The 27,630-nt window shown below is 37.4% G+C and overlaps 1 pseudogene; it reads left to right on the top strand.

Moving 5' to 3' along the window:
• Window positions 1-8,562: 8,562 nt before the first annotated feature.
• LOC112857794 (small ribosomal subunit protein uS2 pseudogene) lies at window positions 8,563-19,450 on the top strand (annotated as a pseudogene).
• The last annotated feature ends 8,180 nt before the right edge of the window (window positions 19,451-27,630 follow it).

Here is a 27,630-nt window from a genome sequence, read left to right as displayed (position 1 = left end):
TGTAGGCTGCTATCCTCACTGCAAATCACCTTCTCCAAAGAGGTGAAGAAACCTAAATGCCTTGAAGCCACAGGTCCCATTCTCACCTTCTCATCACCATTGTCTCTTTCAAATACCCATGACCCCTGACAATCAGGAAACTATATTATTAGTGTATGTGTTCATTACTGTAAGGTTCTATTCATAACACCACTTAATAATGATAATATACTTTAAGAAAGAATGGATTTATAATCTTCCCAGATATCAGAACAGCTAGATAAGATTATTGATATATTTATTTGGAAAGCAATATTTTAAATATTCACTTTATTTCAATACCTCATTGGTGAATTGTATATCTTACAAAACCATCTCTCTCTACCTGATACACTTGTTCAGCCATGTTTTCCAAATAATAAAAAACAAGATGAAAAACAACTTAAATTATTTCCTTTTTCCTTCAGTGTTTCAAAGGACTTGGGTTGTGAATACTAATAAGATGATTTTTTTCCAGTTTCCTAGATTCTGGTCATCTGCCTGCTCATTAATTAATTAGGAATTCAACTCAACAAAAAACTTCTTGGAGATAGAAAGTTAATGCATCAGCACAGAGAAAACAACATCAAATTACTTTTGCTGATCATAGTCTGAGAAATGTCTAAAGACAGCAAGATATTCTAAGGATGCTCCCACTTCCCTTATGACCCTCTGACTATTCAGAGAACAAACTCAGGATTTCAGCACCCTTCACTAAGACATAATCATTAAAAAAAAAAAAACAAAAAAACAAAAAAACTTCATGTATTATTGATGAGGACAGCTAAGCAGGTAAAAATAATCTATCACTTCAAAGAAATTGTGAGTAAATATAAAATCAATTCATCAGATATGTTTTAAAATCACAGCTGTTAGACTTAGAAAGAATCTCAGAAGATCATTTCACTCCATCTACTGGCTTTATAATAACAAAGTATTATTCTTTCCACATGAGCATAGAGGCAGCCCAGAAGGTTAGGGGAAGGTCTCTTGGCACACAGCTGATTAGGACCAAGAAACAACATGAAGTTAGATTTCAATTTCCAGTGTCCTCATATAGGCCTCTTCCCACTGTGCCCAGCTACTTTTCTTCTAAAAATTATTCTGTTTGGAGCATTAGTGGTCATTCCTGTATTCATTCTATGTTTTTTAAGCATATACTGTTTGCCAGGAAGTATGCTAGACAATGAAAAGAAAAAAGAAAAAAATATATAGTATCAGCACTGTGTGTGTGTGTGTGTGTGTGTGTGTGTGTGTGTGTGTGTGTGTGTGTTTATACAGCTCACAATCCAGCAAGGAGAAAGTTACCATAAACAATGAACCGTATACTAATTTCATAGTGATAGCAAAGTGCTCTGAGAACATATGAATTCTGCCAAGAAGATCGGAAGCTTTCAGCCCCAAAAGATGAGGAGGAGGTATTTCAGGCAGAGGAAATCATGAGAACAAAGGCATGGATGTGAATGGCATGCTTGAGAAGTAGCAAGCATAAAGCAAGAGAGACATTCCACATCAAAAACAAAAGAGCCTTTGCTTTCACACAAACCTAATATGATAAAGCATCCTCACAGCTGTACACAGTTAAGTCATCTCTGCATCACACAGGCCCTCTAAAGGGCATAACTAGGTTTTCCTTACCTTTATTCCATGCTCTCTGTCAGGAAAACCCCTCCCCTCTTCCTCTGGGCCAACTCCCCAGTGTCCTTCCTAATAGATCTCTGATATTACCACTTTTTCATCCTCCCAGGAAGAGTTCATTATCCCTTCCTTTGTGCCCATTTTTTATATCTCTTTCTAGAGAGTATTCTAATTATTTGTTTACTTACATGTCTATCTCCCAAACAATTCTGTGAAGGTTTCAAAGACAGTCTACCTTTAGATCATTGTATGTTTGGTAAACCTACAAATGAATGAATGACCTTTTAGATGGAAAGCTAGGTGCTAAGGATGATAGATAATATGTGTAGTACGAGCTCTCAAGAAAAATAGATGCATACATAACTTATAAGTGGAAGAACAATTTTCAGAATTGAAACCCCCAGGGAAACATTTCCACTCAAATGAAGTCCATAACTGTGATTCAAAGATTTTCATATACAACTGTTTTGGTATTGATTTAAAACTCCACCTACATAGATTCATAAACTCAGATAATTTTCTTGTTACATTCTTAGAGCTCATAAAGATTGGCCTGAAAAAGTAGGTCTTTAGGTATAATTTAGTCATATTAAACAGAAGTGTAAGGGGAAGAAAATGACTGGTCTTTCTTTCATCACTGGCATGTAATTCATTATAAAGGTGTTAAACTCATCGGTAAGTGTGAAAATGAGAAGAAATGAGTCTACTGACAAAAAAAAACTGCAATGAAACAGTAAACTAAAATTAATGCTTCACAAATCTTCAGCTTCTCAGCCTCATTGTCTCAATTTGTTATTCTCATGAATTATCAAAGTGAAGCACAGACACTGCTCCTAAAAATAAAGATTTTATTAAACTTCATTATGCACCAAAATGCCTGAAGACATTGCCTCTCCTTTGACCTCATGAGCTTTTCAAGCTACTCAATCCCAGGGTTAAAGAAATATCTCATTAGCAGTACCTGATGTCAGCAGATGTGTTATTAAACTGCCTGTCACTCAAGCCCTCAGTACTGAAAAATACCTAGGTCATCCAATCCTTTACACTACCTCCATCTCTTTGCAATATAATAGCAGAACTGTAGTGCCTGGAATTGTTATAATAATAATTCTAGAAACTTAGTCATTTCTGGGATGTCTTCGAGGTGATGGGAAAGAAGCTACCACCTGCCAGCAGATTGCTACACATCAGTAAGAGATGACTGATAGATGATAGACAATACTAGTTTGCTCCGACTGTCCTAACAAAACACTACAGACTAGATGGCTTAAACAACAGAAATTTAATTTTTCACAGTTTTGGAGGCTGGAAGTTCAAGATCAAGTTGTCAACGGGGTTGATGTCTAATGAGGCCTCTTATTCTGGCTTTCTGGTGGCCATCTTATCACTAAGTTTCCACATAACCTGTCCTCTGTTTGTGCTCATTCCTGGTGTCTCTTCCCCTTATAAGGACATCAGTCCCTTATGATTTCATTTACCCTTAAGAGTCTCCTTAGATAAGCTATTTCCAAACACAGTCACTTTGAAGGTTAGTGCTTCAACAAATGAATTGAGGGATGGGAACACAATTCAGCCTGTAATAGATATGCAGGCATATAGATAGGTAGGTATGTGATAGATAGATAGATAGATAGATAGATAGATAGATAGATAGATAATGGGAGGGGGGAACCTTTAACTTGCTAGGTAGGTAGACTCCAATCAGATATAAATCTGCAAGAAGTAAGCCATTGTCTATGAGGTTAAAAGTGAAAATTGTTAGAAAAGTCCACACTGCTCCAAAGTGTACATGCATGCGTGCGTACACACACACACACACACACACACACACAGAAGTACTGTGCCTAAAGTTTCACATTAATCATTCAACAAATATTTATTTAGTAAGAACTTTTAGTAACTTTGAGTAATACCTAGCTCTGAGCTAGGTATTATGGACTATGTTAACTGAATTCTGGACTGAAGATGCTTATACTCTAATAAAGATGAAAGAATCTATGCGTTAAGAACGTTGTTCTGAGCCTTTATTGATAAAAGGATCACTGCTGGGAGTGTTAAAATACATATTCCATAACCAAATCTTCTTGATCTAAATAGCCTGAAGAGGGCCTTGGACATCAATATATATATATGTATATATACAATATGTTTTTTAAAAATCTCTTCAAGTGATTCTTATACATCACTAATACAGAAAACAAATTCAGTCTACTGAGATAAACATTGGTCTTTCCTTCTAAATAGCAACATCTCTGGAAGATCGTACTACTTCAGTGTGGATGAACTCAATAGACAGCTAATAATAAATGATACATGACAATATTAGACTACTGAGCAAGAAAAGGCATAATGATTTAAGATAGATATATATAAAACTTGATTGCAAACATGAAATCCCTTCATAAATGTAAGAGATTATTATGCAGCAGGTCACTATTTTATCAAGTAACCATTCCATTTGAAGTGCTTCCAAATACTGAGCCAATACTTGTCTTTTTGTAACTTTCTTCCAATGTTTCTAGTTCTAAACTTTTCAACTCCCTGCCTTTTCTAGAAATTTTCAGGATAAGACTCCACAATGCCTTAGGTCTGTGACCATAGCCCTATGGGGGTCCCTGAGTAAAAAAGAACCAAGGCTAATAAAGATCACTAGGCTTAGCTGCACAAACAGTTAAGAGTCTGAAATTAGTCCTGCTGTCATTACCCCGGGCTTCACTGGGTTGTGAGCCCAGGGTAGCTTTGTGTCTGTTAAGCAGCAGACTTCCCCTCAATCTTATTCCACCACACCCATCTGATCCATTCAAGTGGACCTCTGTCTGGGTTTCCTGTCCTCCACTAGAGCTTTCACTAGAACCTTAGCCTTCTTGGTTGGGGGACTGACACTTTGCCCAGCCATTGCCACCTATACCTTCTAGGGCTGGCTTCCATCCCCTGTATATCTATCTAGTCTGTGGCTGGGCTACTTTCACTCTTGGCATGCCAAAGCTGCTGTATGGACTCTTAGACTAATGCTTCTCAATTGAAAAGGCTCTACCTCCAATGGAGTGTTTGGAAATTGCTGACAGTATATTTGGTTGTCACAATAGAAGCTGCCTCCTTCCACAACACCACTCTGCTTTGACTGTGCTTTGACTCCTAAAGTGCAGGAGTCAGTGAAAATAGACATCCTATAATGCAATGGACAGCCCCACACAAGCACCGGCTGTACTATGTCTTTCTAGACATTCATGTAAGTGGAATAACCTTTTTGACATTATCTGAGCCTGGATGCTAACTTTGTTTTACATATATTCTCAAAGTACTTTTGACACAAGTTCTAATACCTAACAAATTGTCCAGAATAGTCTCCAGCCTATCAATCAAGAGGAGTCTGTGCCATCTAGCTAGGACCTGTACCAAGAATTGTTCATTATTGTGAAAATCACGTCACCAATAATGCAATGACATTCTTTGTACTTGAGTCACAAGTATGATACTCCTGTATGAGTATACATTTGTGATTTCCATTCTCTGTGTGAGTATAAGCATGTGACTGCTTCATCATGTCTTTTGTATCAGCCAGGCCCATGTACTTACAAATTGAAATACACATTAATTTATTATTTTTAATTACTCTACACTTGCTAATCCATTATATTAAAATTAGGGCATTGTAACGATTTATTTTCTGTGTGAAATTACATATAAAGATGGATTTTATTATCTATAAGTCATATTATCTTTGGGAATAAAAAAGTACATTACCAAATATCTGTTAGCAAGAGGAGATATTAGGTCTGACAGGTTTGAGATATCAATATTAGCCTTTATTCAATGAACATTTACAATGATTCTTGTGGATCTTTGACATACTCTTTCAGGGTTCAGCTACACTAGTCCCTGCAGTCTCACTCCTGTAAAGGCACTGTCCATACCAGGGATATCTCAGTATGCCTTGCAGCCAAGACTACCGATTTACAGATACCATCCTAAAATTCAAGAAGAAATTGTAGAAATTATGTCATTCATTTTAACTAAAAGCTAGATTCATATTAATAATGATAGCATATGAGAGATTAATACCTATTTTTAACCTATATTTAAATGCTTTTACATGTATTGATTTTATTTGATATTCATAACACCCTGTGAGATCGTAGGGATGACAGTGGATTTCTGTCGCTGCTTAACAATGGAGAAACCTGAGGCTCTTCACAGCAGACTGGCTCAAAGTCACAGGTCTACCAAGAAAGAGCCGAAATTCAAACCTGCACTTTCAGAAGACAAAAGCTGTACTCTTTTTGTTTATGTAATGCTGCCTCTCAAGTAACAAGAGGAGAAAAAAAAATAATAGAAAGACTAAAATAAAAATAATCAATATGAGGGGCGCCTGGGTGGCGCAGTCGGTTAAGCGTCCGACTTCAGCCAGGTCACGATCTCGCGGTCGTGAGTTCGAGCCCCGCGTCAGGCTCTGGGCTGATGGCTCAGAGCCTGGAGCCTGTTTCCGATTCTGTGTCTCCCTCTCTCTCTGCCCCTCCCCCGTTCATGCTCTGTCTCTCTCTGTCCCAAAAATAAATAAACGTTGAAAAAAAAATTAAAAAAAAACAATCAATATAAAATGCTGCAACATGCAAATATTCTAACAGTGATTTCTGAAAGCCTAAAGAGGAAATTCAACACCATAATCTAGAAGATTTAATTAAGGTGGCTCTTTTGACATGTGAATATACTCTTCAAATGCAACTGGCCATAGGTCATATCTTTGGACCTGATGTGTACAGTGCCCATGTACATGCATAAATGGCTCCCAAAAAAGACACTTGAAAATAACTGTGCTGCTCTCTACTGTTGACAAAGGGGTAGGCACACAAAGAGCAAACATTTGCTACTTGTGTCTCTGAGGTGATAATAAAAATGGACAGCTACAAAGTACTACTAACATCATTTCACTTTTATCCATGATTGGTTCAATAGCAACTTTTTCATTGAAATAAATATTTGACTAAACCTATTTGTTTAATGAGACCAAACAATTCCTTTGGCTTAGAACAGACCCTACAGGGGTGCCTGGGTTGCTCAGTCAGTTAAGCACCCAACTCTTGATTTTGGCTCAGTCATGATCTCATGGTTTGTGAGATTAAGCTCTACATCAGGCTCTGCACTGACAGCGCGGAGCCTGCTTGGATTCTCTCTCTCCCTCTCTCTCTGCCCCTCCCCTGTTTGCATGCACACTCTCTCTCAAAATTAAATAAATAAATAAATAAATAAATAAATAAACGTTAAAAATAAATAAAACAGACAATACAATTACAGTTTCTAATTGTTTTTATTTGAATTCTGTGCTCAAGTCTAGCTGAAAAGAAATGAACTAGCTGAAAAGACATGCAGTACCTGTAGCTAGTTTGCAAATTCTTATGTCAGGGTTAAATGAGTCCTGAAGGTCACAAAAAAGCAAATGAATGTCTTACAGATGACAATTCATCCATAGGAAGCAGCTGCCTAGAGAAATGTGTTAAGGTGTCTGAGGTTCTGTCAAGGCTCAGTGAGAAAGAGTGCTATAATTGTTTAGTAATGTCTTCCATGGAAGGTAAAATGAGATGGTTGTACACAGACAACACACCTGTGATCCTGCACTAATTTGATCCACTCATTTTACAGATGAAGAAATTGAAGTCCAATAAGATTAAATTCAAATTCAAATTCAATCAAAGATCTCCTCACTGCTTGAAGTTAGGCTAGGTCAAGAATTCAAGCATCTCATATTGTGGAACATTCTTCTTGCAATTAGATATGTTTCTAAGTTAAACCTCCAAGAACAGTGCTCAAAAAATTCCAGCCCAAATTTCAGAAGGTAAAAAGTGATGTTCATTTTCAATATAGCTTAAGATAGTTGTTTACTGGCATCAATGTGCATGTTTTCTTCTTTACATAGATCAAGAGCCTTTGTGAAAGGTATGGGCACAGACAAAGCCCTTTCATCTTACAATTGATCTTTTTGATGATTTGTTCATAAGGAAATAGAATTTCCCATTGTAGAGTCATTTCCATGGTTACCTATTGATTTCCTATAGGAAACATCCTGTTTACACGGCCATCATGTCTTTATTGTGGAGGGTAAATCACCTTCTGAGTTTTCACTTTATCTGCAACCTGAGCCATGTAAAAATGAGCTCTGCAAAATTACCAGAACAAGATAAATAAATGATTCATGTGAATTGGTTTTGCATGAATAAGTGATTAATCCTTTCTTTCAACCTTGTTAGGAGAAAATGCAGAATTAATGTCATTCTATGCAAATAGAAGCCCACTTTCCTGAATTCTGACCTAATTACAGGTATTTGTGAGGCAAAGTATATGTGGAATTTCTTGCAGTTTTTTTTTTAAATAAGACTGCTACTGAAAATCAGAAATTCAACTTCTCATTATAAGTCTTAACTGCAGATACACATAGATGATATTGAGATTTACTCTCAAGGTTCTTTCAAAATGTCCCATTTGTAGCATGCCAAAGATAAATGACCTTAATGGTTCAAAATAGGCCTTACTATTGCTTACCAAATAGTTGAGCCCAGAGGTCATGTCACAACCGTACCGGCCTGAACTGACTATACTCTTAGAAGCAAAACACCCAGGATACCAGTGTCTTGGTGTAGTGAAAAATGAGTGAACCATTCATTAAATCAGTAGAACACTCAAGAACCCAAAACAACATCAACAAAATGAAATTCCCTTAACTATGAGGCAGAAAATTATAATTCCACTCTCTAGAAATGTGCCTCAGCTCTGTGCTAGAGGCTTAGGTCTCTGCCTCCAATAGCATTTTACCTGTAGGTGGGTACTTTGAACATAAACTAAGACTAACCAAATAATTCTGCACAAGTCACAAAATAAGAATACTTGAAGGAAGAGGTCACTTTGGACTGGAAGATGGTCAAAAAAGACTTCTTGTGTAAGAAGTGGAAGTATATTTTGAGAACTGGCCCTGAAGAAGCAGTAAGATTTGGATAGATACAAGTGGAAAATTACAGCAGCTAATATTTAGTGAGCACTTACTATAAGCCAGGTACACCACCAAATCCTTTACACTCCCTGTCTTACTTCATCTTCACAACTACCCAGGGAGGTGAGAAAGCTATTAACATCTCCTTTTATATGTGAGAAAGCTGAAGTTAAACATCTAGTTTTACAGGGCTAGTGGCAATGATTTCAATGCAGACTGACTCCTGAGTCTACAGTTGTAACTATACCATTCCAGGCAGAGGGAAATAAGGAACACCATGGCAGGATGCAAATCATAGAGAAAGAGGGTGGCAGAGGGTAAATCAGTCAATCAAGACATGAGTCCTATAGGGAGAGGGAGGGACGGCTAGGAAAACAGCATGGCGATGGATTATAGAGATCTCTGAACACCATTCTTGGTAGAATAAGATATGTGAGAATGGAACTCCAACTGAAAAGGTGCCAATTAATTCAGGTGGCACTGACCTGTGAGGCAGAATAGGTCTTAATCACCAGAACACTAAATGCTCATTATCCAACCTTGTAATGCGCAGCCTAGAAAGTTATCCTTGAAGAACCAAGATTTGATCATGCTGTTAAGGGGAAGAGAAAAAAGAAAAAGAATGAAAGAAACAATGCTTTGATCTCTCCCAGACAACAACTCTGTATTTCAGATGCATGTTTTCATTTCTTCCAGGTCCCTAGTGGAGATAAAATGAACAAAAGGAAAGAACAGATGGGACTAAAAGCAAAAGTTAGCCGATGAAAGAAAAAAAGCAAGGCTGGGGGAAGAGTGTATAGAAGGACACAGAATTAGAGCAAAGGGTTTTGAAATGTAAGGTTATCTCCCCTGCTGAGTTAAATACAAAACAACTCTATTGACTACTTTGCAAAGTAAAGTGGCTTTAGCAAGTCCTGTTGGAGACTGGTGCCTGGGAATAATCATATAGAGCGTTCAGCAGAGAGGTCACCTGATGGAAACAGGTCAGCTATAAGGGCCTGGGGCACATGCATCAGTGCTTCCTTGTGAAAACAAGGTTAGAGACTACTCCAACATCTTAAACTGGTACAAGTGGAAATTAAAACCAGAGAAGGTCAAATGAAATGACATTGTATTGGGAATCAGGAGAGTGGTTCCTACTTTTCCTGAGAGGATAAATGCATTTCCCAAGGTGACAAGATAAGTGGTAGAGTGCCCAGATCACATGTCCTGACTCAGGAGAGCATGCTTTCTTCTATACCCATGAACTGTAGAACGAACCAGACCTTTATTCAAATTCTAGCTGTGCCACTTCTTAGATATGTGACCTTAGGTAAGTTATTTTCCCCCCTGCTGCCAAGATTTAAAAAAAAAATGCAAGTTCTTTGCTCTCAAATAAGTAAAGTAAATCTAACACAAATAGAAAAGGTTGAAAAGGAGGAGCCAGTGCTATTACTTGACTTTCTGCCCAGCATCAGACTCATTGTCATAATTATAAGTGGGTAAAGTGTACTGATTTCTTCAGCAAGCGACAATCTCCTTCTCCTTCTCCATAGCTGCCAGACTGACTCTCAGAGTTGGTCTGATTGTCTTGGGAAAATGGCAGGAAATCAGGAAAGTGTACCTTCAACACCAGATAGTATGTATTGATTACTCAGAGCTGTCTACTGTACTTACAGCTTTATATACATGATCTCCTTCAATCCCTCAATAATCCTATGGATTACGATCTCAGTTGTACAAATGAGAAAAGTGAGTTTCAGAAAGATTAAGTGACTTGCCCAAGTCCTACTGGAATTAGCATGTGGCTCTAAGCTACTAGCAATCTAACAAGTTCTTATGTGAACCACAACAAAGCTGCCGACTTCCCAGTATATTTACCGTGACCAAACTCAGGACTGTCTAGTACAAACAAGGAGGTCCTGCTAGTCCAAACATACTTCTTAAATCCCAGGCATGATTGCTATTCCCCCACGGAGCAGAATTTTTAATGCCAATTCAATAACTCTGTTGCATTTCAACAATTTCCAAGGCACTGAAGTGGCAAATAAGTCCCTTCCCCTTCCCTTTCCCTTTCCCCTTCCCCTTCCCCTTGCCCTTTCCTTTCCTTTCCTTTCCTGCCCTGTCCTCAAGGCAGTTGTAGTTTAGTATGAAGCTGACAAGGAAAGAAATAACAGCAGGTTAGGTTGTCTTATTCTAAGACATACTTGAGCAGTATAGATGTACAAAGGATAGAGACAGGAAAGGAACAGGCAGTGAGACACTGAGGGGAGACTAGGAAGGAAAGGAAAGGAAAGGAAAGGAAAGGAAAGGAAAGGAAAGGAAAGGAAAGGAAAGGAAAGGAAAGGAAAGGAAAGGAAAGGAAAGGAAAGGAAAGGAAAGGGAAGGGAAGGGAAGGGAAGGGAAGGGAAGGGAAGGGAAGGGAAGGGAAGGGGGAGGGGAAGCAGAAGGGGAAGGGAAAAGGAAACAGGTCTTTGTGCACTTACTAGCATACTCCGTGCTAGGTTAGGTATGCCTTATCTTTTAATTCTCCCAACACCCTGTTGTAGGTAACATTACTCCTATTATATCCCTGCTCCAAATCCTGCAGTGGCTTTTCAACACACTCAGAATGACCTGGTCCTTTGTCTGTAGCACACGGACTCCTTTACCATGCCTTGAACACAATAAGTTCCTGTTAACCTTACAGCTATTCTTGCCACTCAAAATACTCCCACCCTACTCCCAGATAGCCACATGGTCTGCTTCTCTCCTTCTCTTCATTCTGTTATCTACTCAAAATTCACTTCCACAGAGAGGCTTTCCCTGACTCCCTAATAACCTACCTCCCACATTTACTCTCTGTCTTCTTACTCTGTTTTATTTTTTTAAGGCATTACCATTACCTAACCTTCTCTGTAACTATTTGTTTACTGTCTGTCTCCCAACCCCTCCAATAGAACTTGAGTTCCATGAGGGCAATAATGCATCCCCAAAGCCTAAGGAGTGTCTGGAACATAGTAAGTGCTTAAGAAAAATGTCATAAATGAGCTAATCAATCTGTCTTTGTGATAGAAAGAAAAAAAAAAAAACTGAGGCTCTGAGAGTTAAGTTCTTTAACCAGTTCACATAGATGGACCGACTGACATCACGGGGTTGTTATGAGGCTCACTTCTGCCTCATGCCTTTGGCCTTCAAATCATCTCTGTTGCCTGATCTTCACATAGCTGGCTCCTTTCCTTCAGAAAGGTCTTCTGAGGTCCCTCTATAAAATTGTCCCCCACTCCCAGTCACCTTCTATCATGTTACCTTATTTTACATTGTTCATAACACTTACCTCTCTCTGACATTATCTTGTTGGTTTCCTTTTTATTGTCTTCCTTAGTAGAATGTAAGTACCATGAACTCTGAGATCATATCTTTCTTTTTGCTGGTCCACTCAGAACACTGCAAATGCAGATTAGGCAGTGAAGAACAAACCAATACAGGCATACCTCCTTTTACTGTGCTTTGCAGATACTGCATTTTTTACAGATTAAAGCTTATGGTAATCTTACATCAATCAAGTAAGTCTATCAGCACCATTTTTCAACATTTGCTTTACATCATGTCTCTGTGTCATATTTTGGTTATTCCTCCAATATTTCAAATTTTTCTTCATTACTATATTTGTTATATTGACCTATGATCAGTGATCTTTAATGTAACTATTGGAGCTTGAAGATGTGACTGAATTGTTGCAATCTCATGATAAAACTTTAACGGATGAGGAGTTGCTGCTTATGGATGTGCAAAGAAAGTGGTTTACTGAAAAGGAAGCTAGTCCTGATGAAGATGATGTGAAGAATGAGGAAATGACAACAAAGGATTTAGAATATTACGTAAACATCGTTAATAAAGCAGCAGCAGGGTTTGAGAGGGTTGACTCCCAATTTTGAAAGAACTTCTGCAGCATTTACCTACAGAGCATTGCACGCTACAGAGAAATCGTTTGTGAAAGGAAGAGTCAATCAGTGTGGCAAGCTTCATTTGTTGTCTTATTTTAAGAAACTGCCACAGCCACCCCAGCCTTCAGCAACCACCACTCTGTCCATCAGCAGCCATCAATATCAAGGCAAGACCCTCCACCAGCAAAAAGATTAGGACTTGCTAAAAGCTCAGGTGATAGTTAGCATTTTTAGCAATCAAGAATTTTAAAATTAAAGTATGTACAATGTTGTTTTACACATAAGGCTATGCACACTTAATAGACTACAGTATAGTATAAACATAATTTTTATATGCACTGGGAAACCAAAATATTCATTTGACCTGCTTTACTACAATATTTTTTGGGATGGTTTGAAACCAAATGCATAATATCTCTGAGGTATGCCTGTAAACGAAAGAGAGTGTGCATGGAGATCTCTTGGCACTATTCACGGTCCATGAGAAGTGCTTAGTAGCTACTAATTATTTATTTTGTAATAGTAGAGTTGATGAAATTAGTAATAAGGTTTTAACAGGCAAAGATCACAGGAAAAGAAATTCAAAACAAAAGGGATAGTATAAACAGAGGTGGCTTATCTATTAGATTGTATTACCAAGGTAGTGTTGCCCCATAAATCTGTGGCCTGGGTTAAAATAGTAGAAACTGTCCTCAGTGTAACCACAGGGATTCTAGGAGATTCTTTCACTTCTTATGGATCAAAAACACTGTGTTTCAAACAAGAGCATGGCTTAGGATACCTTCCTGCACCATTCTACATAATTACAAGATGTATAATATTTTAACTTCAGGAATAGTACCTAATGTGCAATGTAATTTTCCAACTCTAAAGAGTTGGCAAAGGTAGTTATTTTCACTTGTGGCAAACAGTTTGGTGAAATTATGAGTGACTATCCAGGATTGGCAAGAAGCAAAACACCAATCAACTTTCCAACTCTAAAGAGCTGACAAAGGTAGTTATTTTCACTTGTGGCAAAGTTTGGCGAAATTATGAGCGACTATCCAGGACTGGCAAGAAGCAAAACACCAATCAAAGCCAATAAAACTGGAAATCCACAAGACATGTGGTCTGAAACATGTATAGTTTCTTTTAATTAAAAATATTTTTTTTTAAGAAAGAGAGCATTCAGCAGGGGAGAAGGGCAGAGGGAGAGAAGAAGAGAAGCTCAAGCAGGCTCCATACTTAGTGTGGAACCCAACATAGGGCTTGATCCCACAACCCTGGGATCATGACCTGAGCTGAAATCAAGAGTTGGAGGGTCAACTGACTGAGCTACCCACATGCTCCTGAAACATATAATTTTTAATTAATAATTTAAACAAGAATTGATTCTTCCAGAAGAAAGAATTGAAAGAAGTGATAAAAATTCAAGTCCTAATATGGAGAAAAATTAATTAAGTATTCATATGATTTCAAGATTCTCTCACAACCAATAGAGAGTGGAGGGTAACTTCATCATCCTAGAGTAAATCTTTATTTTAAGATTTTGGCAATAACTGCTATTGCCAAAAAAAAACAAAAAACAAAAACAAAAACCCTGATTCACACTATACCCAACTCCCACAGCCTCCACCATTCCTGGGAAAGAAAGAAAGAAAGAAAGAAAGAAAGAAAGAAAGAAAGAAAGAAAGAAAGAAAGAAAGAAAGAAAGAAAGAAAGAAAGAAAGAAAGAAAGAAAGAAAGAAAGAAAGAAAGAAAGAAAGAAAGAAAGAAAGAAAGAAAGAAAGAAAGAAAGAAAGAAAGAAAGAAAGAAAGAAAGAAAGAAAGAAAGAAAGAAAGAAAGAAAGAAAGAAAGAAAGAAAGAGAGAGGAAGGAAGGAAGGAAGGAAGGAAGGGAGGAAGAAGAGCTGAAGGATGCTGCAAAGAACAGTGAACTGGGAATAAAAATATATGTACTCAAACTTTGACTCTGTAGTATATATGACTGGAGGGATGAACAAGAGTGTCAATGTGTTGAATCTCTGCTCAAGTATCAATTCCCCAACTGCCAGCCTCTCTCTTCTCTGTATTTATACCATTTCCCTTGAGACAGAAGGGTTAACATGCCAAGACTTATCTTGGGAAGGCAGGCCTCCCGGAAAGAAGTTAGCTTTCTACAAAGCTTCACACAAACTCAGCAATGACCTATTGCTTAAAGCAATTAATCCTGGTCAATGGCGGCAAGTCCTGGGCCCCAGTTCCCCAGTCATGCCAGATTCTCCAACCTGAATGTTTATGTAAAAAAATCCTGCCATTAGTTTGCTAGATAATACAGCTGCAATCACAAGTCTTACACTTCAGCCACTAATCACTTCAGGGGAGAGGCTTGTACCCCCAACCATAAATGCTGAGTTAGCAGCATGAAGGTAGAGCCCACTCTTAATGGTGTTGTACCCTGGCTGGCCACGTACAACAGCAAGGAAGAGCTGATGCTTCCCTAATAATTCATCCTAAAAGCCCCAAATCTCAAGAATGGAAATCTCTTTGCCAGAATCTGATTTCTAGCCATGCCAGATTGCTTTGTGCTGCCATAGAATCTTATGAACAGAGAAAAAAAAACTACACATCTGCTACTAGATGACATTGTAAGTTTTCCCCCAGGGCTGATATGTGTACATTCTGGCTATTTGCCCTGGTTGTCACAATATTACTACTGATAATACTTATCAAGGGAGGAATAATATCTCTTGATAACCATTTAGTAGCTTGCTTAAATAGAAAAGGATGGTTAAAGTATATATATAGACTAGATATAGATATAGATATAGATATAGATATAGACACATATATACATACATATATAATACATATATACGTATGTGTGTATAAATATATTTACATATATATTTATATAAATAAGTATATTTATATAAATACATATATTTTTAAAGTTTATTTATTTATTTTGAGCACAAGAAGGGGATGGGCAGAGAGGGAGAGAGAGAATCCCAAGCAGGCTCTGAACTGCCAGCACAGAGCCCAATGCAGGGCTAAATCTCCCAAACCATGAGATCATGACCTGAGCTGAAATCAAGAGTCTAACACTTACACGAGTGAGCCTCTCAGGCACCCCAAAATGTATTTTTTTACATATAGACTTATATATGGTTTACTCTATGACTTCTCATATCATATGAGTCTCTGCAGTAAATATGTAAAAATAAATAAATAAAATTATATATTTTATTTTTGAAATATATTGAAATAAATTATATATTTAGTTTTGAAACATGTTTTACCATGTATTATATAAAATATAAGAATATAGTATACATATTTTCAATATGTCATATATTTGTTATACTTACACATTTTAAATATATATTAAGAAATATAAATATAGATTAATAATATAATTAATATATAATATATTAATATATAATGTAATTAATATATTATATTAAAATAATTAAGTATATATTATATAATATATAAATATATTAAATATTATAATAAATATATTTCTATAAAACAAACATTATATATGCTATACATAAATAAATATATGTGTGTTTTATACATATTTATATAAATATATTTATGTGTTTTTAAAATATATATTTATAAATGATATTTCTATTTCTAGGCATTTTGGGGTTCAATGGTAAAGGACTTAGCCATATCTTTACATAAGCCAGCAAGGGTATCCTCAAAGCTACAAAGCTTTTAGGTAACCTAGTTGGAGGCTAACAGAGGTAGGATGCCTGGGATACTGAGCAGGGCTGTGTGAGAATGTCTTGTAGTCATGGCAGCAACCACTGGGACTGGGCTGCCACTGACTCTCATAGAACCTTTGCAAAAGAGTCCATGGATGTGTAGTTTCCCCTACCTTTCTTTTTTTTTTTTTTTTATTATTTATATATGAAATTTATTGTCAAATTGGTTTCCATACAACACCCAGTGCTCATCCCAAAAGGTGCCCTCCTCAATACCCATCACCCGCCCTCTCCTCCCTCCCACACCCCATCAACCCTTAGTTTGTTCTCAGTTCTCAACAGTCTCTTATGCTTTGGCTCTCTCCCACTCTAACCTCTTTTTTTTTTTTTTCTTCCCCTCCCCCATGGGTTCCTGTTAAGTTTCTCAGGATCCACATAAGAGTGAAACCATATGGTATCTGTCTTTCTCTGTATGGCTTATTTCACTTAGCATCACACTCTCCAGTTCCATCCACGTTGCTACAAAAGGCCATATTTCATTTTTTCTCATTGCCACGTAGTATTCCATTGTGTATATAAACCACAATTTCTTTATCCATTCATCAGTTGATGGACATTTAGGCTCTTTCCATAATTTGGCTATTGTTGAGAGTGCTGCTATGAACATTGGGGTACAAGTGCCCCTATGCATCAGTACTCCTGTGTCCCTTGGATAAATTCCTAGCAGTGCTATTGCTGGGTCATAGGGTAGGTCTATTTTTAATTTTCTGAGGAACCTCCACACTGCTTTCCAGAGCGGCTGCACCAATTTGCATTCCCACCAACAGTGCAAGATCCCCTACCTTTCTGAGCTGTCTGCTTATTCCAGTTTTTTAAATGATCCAGACCACCCCTTCCATACCTGCACACATGCATACTTCTGCAGTGGATTATGTCAAATATTAGCTTTGGTGTCAAAGGCTCACTGTCAGAAGAATCTGGAGTAATGCCTGTCCTAGCACATAAACACCAATTCTGCCTCAGTTTCCTAATTAACACCACATTATCCTTTTCTGCCTGTAAACCTGCCCTTAATTCCAGTCCAGCCCAAGATATTGTTGGACGTGGCTTGCGATACATTCCTACATATTCCTCTCTATTCTGGATATACTAGTTACTAGGAGAGCTCAAATTCTGCACCCAGTGTACTTCCCATGAAGATCTAGATTTTATTTTCATCTGTTAGGAGTTCTTATGGCTTGAATTATGTTTCCTCCAAAAAGAAGTCCTAACTCCTGGTACCTCAGAATGTGACCTTATTTGAAAACAGAGTCTTTACAGAGGTAACTGAGTTAAAATGAGAGCATTAGGTGGGTCCTAATCCAATCTAACTGGAGACCTTATTAAAAGAGGAAATTTGGACAGAGAGGCAGACATGCATAGGAGGAAGGTGATGTGAAGAGACTCAGGGAGAAAATGGTCATTGACAAGCCAAGAAGAGAGGCCTTGGACAGGGATCCTTACCTCACATCCTTCAGAAGGATTCAACTTTGAACATACCTTGCTCTTGGACTCTAGTCTCCAGAACTGAAACAATATATTTTTGTTAAGTATCAATATGTGGTACTTTGTTACAACAATGCCAGCAAATGAATACAAGAGGGGTCCAGAGTTTCCAAACTAAAAATGCGCGTACCTGAACATCAAATCATTGTGGTCATCCAGAGGACACATTGCACTGCTCTGGAGGGCAGCATTCCCATGGTCATATCATGATTCATACCCAAACTGGGCAGTTTATACTCTGCACAGCCTCACATAGTGTCCCTGACCAAGTCAACTGGTGGATAGAATTGAATAGTGGACAGAATACCTCAATGATGGTCAGGAAGCACTTACTACGTATATTTAAAAACCAGCTTTACATTTAGCTAACTTACAGGCAAATTAAACATTATAAGAGAATGATATTAGGAAGGGGCACCTGAGTGGCTCAGTTGGTTAAATGCTTGACTCTTGGTTTCAGATCAGGTCATGATCTCATGGTCTACGAATTCGAGCCCCACATCAATCTCCACACTGATAGTGACCCTGAGATTCTATCTCTCCCTCTCTCTGTCCCTCCCTTACTCGCATGTGTGCTTTCTCTCTCTCTCTCTCTCAAAATAAATAAATAAGCTTAAAAAAATATTACATAGGCACTACTTGGTTTTCACAGTGCTTTTAAAACTAGAAAAATTAAGCCTTTCCACACTACCCAGAGAGGAGTCCATATGGCATTGTTTTGCATTCCAATTGTAACTTAAAGGGAAACTTTCACAGTGTCTGGAACCCTTGATGTCCTACTAGTGAAGGAGGAGGATGTCCTCAAATTCTTTGCAGCAGGAATCCACTTAGGTGATACCAACATTGGCTTCCCAATGGACCAGTACATCTACAAAAGGAAATGTGATGGCATGTACATCATAAATCTCAAGAGAACCTGGGAGAACCTTCTGCTGGCAGCTCCTGCCATTGTTGCCATTGAAAACCCGCTGATGTCAGCGTCATATCACCCAGGAATAGTGGTCAGTGAGCTGTGCTGAAGTAAGCTGCTGCCACTGGAGCCATTCCTATTTCTTGCTGTTTCACTCCTGGAACTTTCACTAATCAGATCCAGGCAGCCTACTAGGAGCCAAGACTTCTGGTGGTTATTGATCTAGGACTGACCACCAGCTTCTCACAGAGGCTTCTTATGTTAACCTGCCTCCATTTGTATGTGTAACAAAGACTGTCCTCTGTGCTATGTGGACACCGTCATCTCTGCAATAGTAAGTGAGCCCACTCAGTGGGTCTGATGTGGTGGATACTGACCTAGGAAGTTCTGCACATGCATTGCACCATTTTCCGTGAACACCATAGGAAGCCATACCTGATCTCAACTTCTACAAAGATTTGAAGAAACGAAAAAGAAATTGAAAAGAAACTGCTGAGAAGATGGTGACAAAGGAGAAATTTCAGGGTGAATGGACGGTTTGAGTTCCCGAGTTCACTGCTATTCAACATGAAGTCACAGACTGCTCTGAAGGCATGGTTCTCTCTGTGCCTATTCAGCAGTTCTGCACTGAAGACTGGAGTGCTCAGCCTGCCACTGAAGACTGATTTGCAGCTCCCACTACCCAGGCCACTAAATGGATGGGAGCAGACACTGAGTGTTCTCTTAAACTACTTTTCCAAACACTCAGACAAGACAGAAATAAGGTTGATGCAAAATAAGCAGCTTATAAAAGTTGTAAAAAAAAAAAAAAAAAAAAAAAGAAAGAAAGAAAGAAAAAGAAAAGAAAAGAAAAGAAAGAAAAAAGAAAAGTAGATAACTTAAGGTTAATAGTATATTGGGATGTCTTTTAGCACAAAATTACAAAACCAGAGAATATATTTGTGGAGTTAACCTAGCAGGACACTCACCTGAGTATGAGCTGGAAAAAATGTTTTCATTATCTTTGTAAAGATGGGCTTCCCACATACTTCCCATTGGTCATTGATCCAACAGGATCAGTTCTTGAGGTAAGAAAATGGGTGCAAGGTAAGTAGAAGTGGGTGACTTTAGGTGTTGCACTTGAATATTCAGGCAGCTGGGATATAGCACTGTTTTCTGATAATGAGATTTAGAAGGCTTAAAGATTTAAGCTATCCCCAGAGTGGAATGGGTTTCCTCTTTTAGCCTTTCTGGCACAGGGATATTCAGCTAAAAATTGTATTGGTCTGCCTATCCATCTCCATAGTAATACTTATTCATTATTAGGAATATCCTGGATATTGAAATACAAAGACCAGTCATAGTCACATCAATCTGTTCTCCAAGTGTTTACATTGTAGTAGAAGATATAAGATAGATATATATAAAATTTCAATACAGAATAGAAAATTATTAGTGTCACAAAAATACAGTTAAAGTGTCACAGAAGTTCAAGAAGGAGGATATTGTGGAAGTGATGGTATTTAAGTGACATAAATTACATTAACAGGTAGAGAAAATGGCATAAGCCAAGACAGAGTAGAAGTTGAGAAATGACTAGAGTACGGGCATGTTTAGAGGAACTAGGAAATATGGTTGAAAGGTCAACCCTGTGTCAACTATAGAGGATTTTAATTACTAGACTAGGAATGTAAGTTTTATTCTGAAGACCAACAGAAGCCACTCAAAGATGACATTACAGAGATGTTGTGAGAGAAATTCCAGAGGAAAGATGTCACCCTATCATATGACTTCTGATGGCTGTCTTCCTTCTAAGATCCCCTCAGTCTCTGGATTCATGTTTAAGAAGAAATAATCCTTCAACAAAGACATGGACCACATTGGTTGAGTTAGGGCTTGGGGTATGGGGAAGCTACTAAATATTTCTGAAAATACTGGCTATATCACAGGTGAGGATAGAGGGAGCAAAGTTCAAGCAACTAAAGGGAATAGCAAACCAAAGCCATGGGGGCTCTTCCCTTCCTGGCAATCCCTCTAGGCAAGAAGCCAGTTCAGAGATGTCATCAGCTTGTCTTTTTCACAAATGACAATTTCTCAGCAGGAAAGTGATATTTTTCCTCTTTGCCTCATTCCCTGACACATAATTGGTAATCTCTTCCAATACTTGATGGTCTAATAAAAAAAAAAAACTGATGGGAAAATAACTGTGGACTGGAAGGAAGAACCTAAACTCTAGGCATCTTTAGCCTGATTCAAATCATTAACAGTGAACTTTAGCCAAGTGAAGCAAATACTTACAGAGCAACTAGAAAGGACCTACAGGATCCAATGAACTGGAATTTGCTACACTGAGCCAACCCTGCAAAAGTGTGATTACAAAACCACAAAGCTTGACCAAGGAAATGTTCATGTGTTCCAGGGCCTTGTATCTAAAATTACACTAGGTCTGAAATCCCCATCCTTTCCTACTATAAGAATTGACTAACTGTATTGCCTTACATACATAATTTTGTATCTAAATATTATGATCAACTCGAAGTGTGGTTTCTAGAAATTTATTATGAAGAAACACCAATATGCAAAGATGCATGAAGAAGGATGTTCCCTGCAGCATTGCCTAATTTTTTGAAAGTCTGTATTCATTTATCCATTTAAATAATCTCTACACCCAACGTGGGGCTTAAACTCATAACCCTGAGATCAAGAGTCATATGCTTTTCCAACTAAGCCAGGCAGGCACCTCCAGCATTGTCTAAACAAGCAAAAGACTGGAAACAATATAAATATCCAATAGGAGATGATTGCTTAAGTGAAATACAGTAATACAACGAACAACCAGTCACCAAATAAAAAGAATAAATTAAATGCACATACTGCCTTTGACTTGCAATTTTTCAAATTTATATTAAGAGGGAAAAACAATAAACGTTCAATACAAACCATACTTCAAATTCTGAAACTTCTGAATTTTGATCCTTTCCCTGACTAAGTATATGCAGCATGACGCACTTGCATGATACTGGACAGAAGCAGCAAGCTGCAGCTCCCAGTCAGCCACACAATCATGAAGGTAAACAACCAAAACACAACCACTCTGTTTTGCACTTTTAGTACAACATTCAATAAATTATACAAGATATTCAGTACTTTATTACAAAATAAGTTTTGTGTTAGACGATAGTTTTGATGATGTGTGTTAGATGTGTTAGATGATAGTTTTGCCCAGCTATAGGCTAATGTAACTGTTCTGAGCACAATTAAGGTATGGTGTTCAGTAGATTAAGTGTATTAACTACACTCTCAAATTATGATATTTTCAATGTCTGACGGCTTCAACAGGATGTAACTCCATCATAAGTGGAGGAAGTGTACTAATAAGAAAATATGTCTATATATTGTTGTCCACGTGTCCCCTAAATATTGTCATGAAAAAGGACTAGGATGCAAATGGTATAATACAATCTAATTTCTAAATACATATATAAAAATTATATATATATGCCTATCATCTCCATGTAGAGAGATAGAATCTGTGATATATAGACATATATGAAAAAAATGTGTGTGTGTAAAACCTAAAAATTGTGAACCAAGTTAATAGTGTCTCTGAGGGATTTAGATTGTGGAGAATCCTTCATTTTTGAGTTTGTGCACTTCTGAATGGACTGAAATTTCTTACAATAATCAAATACTATTTTTATAATCATATAAAGGATATTTATATCTGAAAAGATAGTAAACGCACCAGTCCTTCATTAACTTTTCAAATTTCATTATCATTACATCAGAGATAATTTTAAGATCTTTTTAAGCATGGTGAAAATTACAGCATGGCACTAAATAAGCCATGTGGCATAGTGGAAAGAATACTGGAAATAAAGTCCAAAGCCTTCAGTTGAGCCTGAGCTCTCCATTTTCCCTTTCAAGCCTTATCTTTCCTCATGTATAAAATAAGTTGGTATATTTACTGACTCTCAAGGTCCTAACCAATACTAACATTTCATTATTCTAACTGGAAATAAATATACCAAGATTCAGTTCTCCCTTATTAGAAATGGCCTACAATGAGCCTCACAAAACTATAATCAATGTAAAGAGAAGTGGAACTAGTCCCTCTACACACTTGGAAGGGCTGGAATGGAATAAATTTCTATCCTAAATCCCCAAATCACAAGCATATTCTACTTCTTTTAGCAAAGAATGTGAGGGAAGGTGACCAAGTTGTTTTTATAGACTTGCAGTCAGAATGTTTGCCAATAATTCTATAATAATTGCCTAAGACTCACTCACTCATTCACTCACCATTTTTTAGACATGAAATTGAGACCAAACAGGTAAAGGTACCTGCACAAAATCTTACAGCTAATGAGTAGAAGATTCAGGACTATGAACATTTAAATCATATCTAGACTGAGTATAATACTCTTCAGACTTTACAGCTTCAGAATAAGCATAAATTGTCATAAGTACCAAATAATGCTTCAAATTTCCCCATAGTCTTTACCTGATGAGTCTCTTTGTAATACCTCTCCCAGTCCAACTTACTTCTCTGAAACTGTAACACATTACAAGGGAAAGACTCTTGAAGATGATTTCCATCTCCTTTTTCCGGCACACTGATAATTACCTATCATCTGCTTTGGGGATGCAATTACACTCAAGGTGTGATCTAAGTTATCCTAACCACTTGCAAGAAACCAAAGAAACAACTACTGTAAGATGGAAGGTAAATTAAAAAGGGTCAACTTAGAAGCATAGAGAAGCTGTGTTTAATAATAAAAAAAAAAATCACAAAACAAGGAAACAGAAGACCTAAGTTTAAATCCTATTTCTGCTATTCAGTTTCTTTAGGACCCTGGTGAAGCTATTTAAGAATTCTGTGGCACAAGAACAGACACTCAGATCAATGGAACAGAATAGAGAACCCAGAAATGGACCCACAAACTTATGGCCAACTAATCTTTGACAAAGCATGAAAGAATATCCAATGGGATAAAGACAGTCTCTTCAGCAAGTGGTGCTGGGAAAACTGGAGAGCAACATGCAGAAGAATGAACCTGGACCACTTTCTTACACCATATACAAAAACAAACTCAAAATGGATGAAAGACCTCAACGTAAGACAGGAAGCCATCAAAATCTTTGAGAAGAAAGCAGGCAAAAACCTCTTTGATCTTGGCCGCAGCAACTTCTTATTCAACACATCTCCAGAGGCAAGGGAAACAAAAGCAAACATGAACTACTGAGAACTCATCAAAATAAAAAGCGAAGGAAACAATCAGCAAAACTAAAAGGCAACCCACAGAATGGGAGAAGATATTTGCAAACGACATATCAGATAAAGGGTTAGTATCCAAAATCTACAAAGAACTTATCAAACTCAACACTCAAAAAACAAATAATCCAGTGAAGAAATGGGCAAAAGACATGAATAGACACTTCTGCAAAGAAGACATCCAGATGGCCAACTGACACATGAAAAAATGCTCAACATCACTCATCATCAGGGAAATACAGATCAAAACCAAATGAGATACCACCTTACACCTGTCAGAATGGCTAACATTAACAACTCAGGCAACAACAGATGTTGGTGAGGATGTGGAGAAAGAGGATCTCTTTTGCATCGTTGGTGGGAATGCAAGCTGGTGAAGCCACTCTGGAAAACAGTATGGCGATTCCTCAGAAAACTAAAAATAGAACTATCCTACAATCCAGAAATTGCACTACTAGGTATTTATCCAAGGGATACAAGGATGCTGTTTTGAAGGGGCACATGCACCCCAATGTTTATAGCAGCACTATCAACAATAGCCAAAGTATGGAAAGAGCCCAAATGTCCATCAATGGCTGAATGGATAAAGAAGATGTGGTATATGTATACAATGGAGTATTACTTGGCAATCAAAAAGAATGAAATCTTGTTATTTGCAACTATGTGGATGGAACTGGAGGGTATTATGCTAAGTGAAATTAGTCAGTCAGAGAAAGACAAATATATGACTTCACTCACATGAGGACTTTAAGAGACAAAACAGATGAACATAAGGGAAGGGAAACAAAAATAATATAAAAACAGGGAGGTGACAAAACATAAGAGACTCTTAAATATGGAGAACAAACTGAGGGTTACTGGAGGGATTTTGGGAGGGGGATGGGCTAAATGGGTAAGGGGCACTAAGGAATCTACTGAAATCATTGTTGCACTATATGCTAATTTGGACGTAAATTTTTTAAAAAAATTAAAAGAAAAGAAAAAAAAGAATTCTTTGTCTCAGTTTCCACATGTATAATTGAGGAAGCATTCATTAATTCATTTGTTGAACAAATATTTGGTTGCTAACATGTAAAAGGCATGGTACTAGATGCAGAAGATACAATATTGGGAGGAAAAAAGATAAAATGTTGGGTCAAGCCAGATCCAGTTAGTACTTGTTCTCGTGGAATGAGTAGTCTAGAAGGAGAGTTAAACATTAAATAATCATACAAATTAATGAGAATTAGAATACTAAAAATGATCTTTTTAGAATATATAAGTACCTGAACTGTTCTTGAGCAAGTGATGCCTCAACTTGGATATGATAGATGAATAGTTACTAAACTGGTGAAAGGAGAAAGGAGCAAAGAGGAAGCACCATGTTCAAAGACCCTGTGAAAACAAAATAGTGTTGGTTTGAAAAATGCAGACTAATTGTGAGATGATACAAAACAGGGCATAGAATGTTGCTTTAACAATTAAAGTACCAGATACACTAGGTGTTAATAGGAAGAGAAAAGCATACAAATCAATTGAAACAACTCTCCTCCTAATTGAAAGGCACTGTTAAAATACTAGCTAATAGGAGCGTCTGGGTGTCTCAAGTCATGATCCTGCAGTTTTGAGTTCAAGCCCCACAGAGGGCTCTGTGCACAGCTCAGAGCCTGGAGCCTGCTTCAGATTCCGTGTCTCCCTCTCTCTCTGTTCCTCTCCTGCTCACACTCTGTCTCTGTCTCTCACAAAAATAAATAAAGATTAAAAGAAATTTTTTTAAATACTAGCTGATAGATTTCAAGATACACTACAAAGCTATAGTAATCAAAACAGTATGGTACTGGAACAAAAATCGACTCATAGATGAATGGACCAGAATAGATAGCCCAGAAATAAACCCACAATATATGGTCAATTTTTTTTTTTTTTTGGTCAATTAATCATTGACAAAGGAGGCAAGAATATGCAATGGGAAAAAGTTTCTTCAACAAATGGTGTTGGGAAAAGTGGAAAGCTATATGCAAAAGAACAAAATTGGACCATTTTCTTGCACCATAAACAAAAATAAACTCAAAATGGATTAAAGACCTAAATATGAGACCTGAAACCATAAAAATCCCAGAAGAGAACACAGGCAGTAATTTCTTTAACATCAGCCATAGCAACATTTTTCTAGATATGTTTCCTGAAGCAAAGGAAACAAAAGCAAAAATAAAATATAGGGACTTCATCAAAATAAAAGGTTTCTGCACAGCAAAGGAAATAATCAGCAAGACGAAAACTTACTGAATGGGAGAAGATATTTGCAAATGGCATATCCAATAAAGAGTTAGTATCCAAAATATATAAAGAACTTATACAACTCAACACACACACACACACACACACACACACACACACACACACACAAAACCCAAATAATCCAATTAAAATGGGCAGAAAACATGAAAAGGCATTTCTCTAAAGACATACAGATAACCAGGTCCTCTGGGTGGCTTGGTTGGTTAAGCATCCCACTCTTGGTTTCGGCTCAGGTCATGACCTCACGATTCGTGAATTTGAGCCCAACATCAAGCTCTATGCTGACAATGCAGAGACTGCCTGGGATTTTCTCTCTTACCCTCTCTCTGCCCCTCCCATGTATGCTCTTTGTCTCTGTCTCTCAAAATAAATAAGCAAGCTTTAAAAAAAAAACATACAGATGACCAACAGACACATGAAAAGCTATTCAACGTCACTCGTCATCAGGGAAATGCAAATCAAAACCACAATAAGATATCACCTCATACCTGTCAGAATGGCTAAAATCAAAAACACAAGAAATATGCGTTGATGAGGATGCAGAAAAAAAGGAACCCTCATGCACTATTAGTGGGAATGCAGGCTGGTGTAGCCACTGTAGAAAACATTATGGAGGTTCTTCAAAAAATTAAATATTGAATTACCATATGATCTAGTAATTGTACTATGGGGCATTTACCCAAAGAATATGAACACACTAATTTGAGAAGATACATGTACCCCTATGTTTATTGCAATATTATTTATATAGCCAAATTATGGAAGCAACCCAAGTATCTATCAACAGATGAATGGAGAAAGATGTTGTGTGTATATGTGTACACACACACAGTGGCATATTAGTCATAAAGAAGAACGAAATCTTGCCATTTGCAACAACATGGATAGATCTATAGGGTATAATACTAAGTGGAATAAGTCCATCAGAGAAAGAAAATACCATATAATTTTACTCGTAGGTGGAATTTAAGAAATAAGACAAATGAACAAAGAAAAAAGAGAAACAAAACACACTCTTAACTATAGAGAACAAACTGGATGCTTACCAGAAGGGAGACGGGCAAGGGAATTGGTGAAATAGATGAAGAGGATTAAGTGCTATCGTAATAAGCACTGATTAACATATAGAATTGTTGAATCACTGTATTGTACTCATTGTATGCTAAATGTATTGGAATTAAAATTAAAAATTTAAATAATAAGCAGGGCCTGGGTGGCTCAGTTGGTTGAGGGTCCAACTCTTGATTTCGGCTCAGGTCATAATCTCAGGGTTCATGAGTTTGCACTGACAGTGCAGAGCCTGCTTGTGATTCTCTCTCCCTCTCTCTGCCCCTCCCTGACTCATGCTCTCTCTCTCTCAAAATAAATAAATAAAAGCTTTAAAAGATAAAATAAAATATAAATTAACTAATAAAATCAAATGTAATA

Source organism: Puma concolor, chromosome A2 (genome assembly GCF_028749965.1).
Source record: "Puma concolor isolate L17-30 chromosome A2, mPumCon1.1.hap2, whole genome shotgun sequence".
NCBI classification, from domain to species: Eukaryota; Metazoa; Chordata; class Mammalia; order Carnivora; family Felidae; genus Puma; species Puma concolor.
The sequence above is the reverse complement of the archived record's forward strand: the minus strand, read 5'-3'. Positions and strand labels throughout refer to the sequence as shown.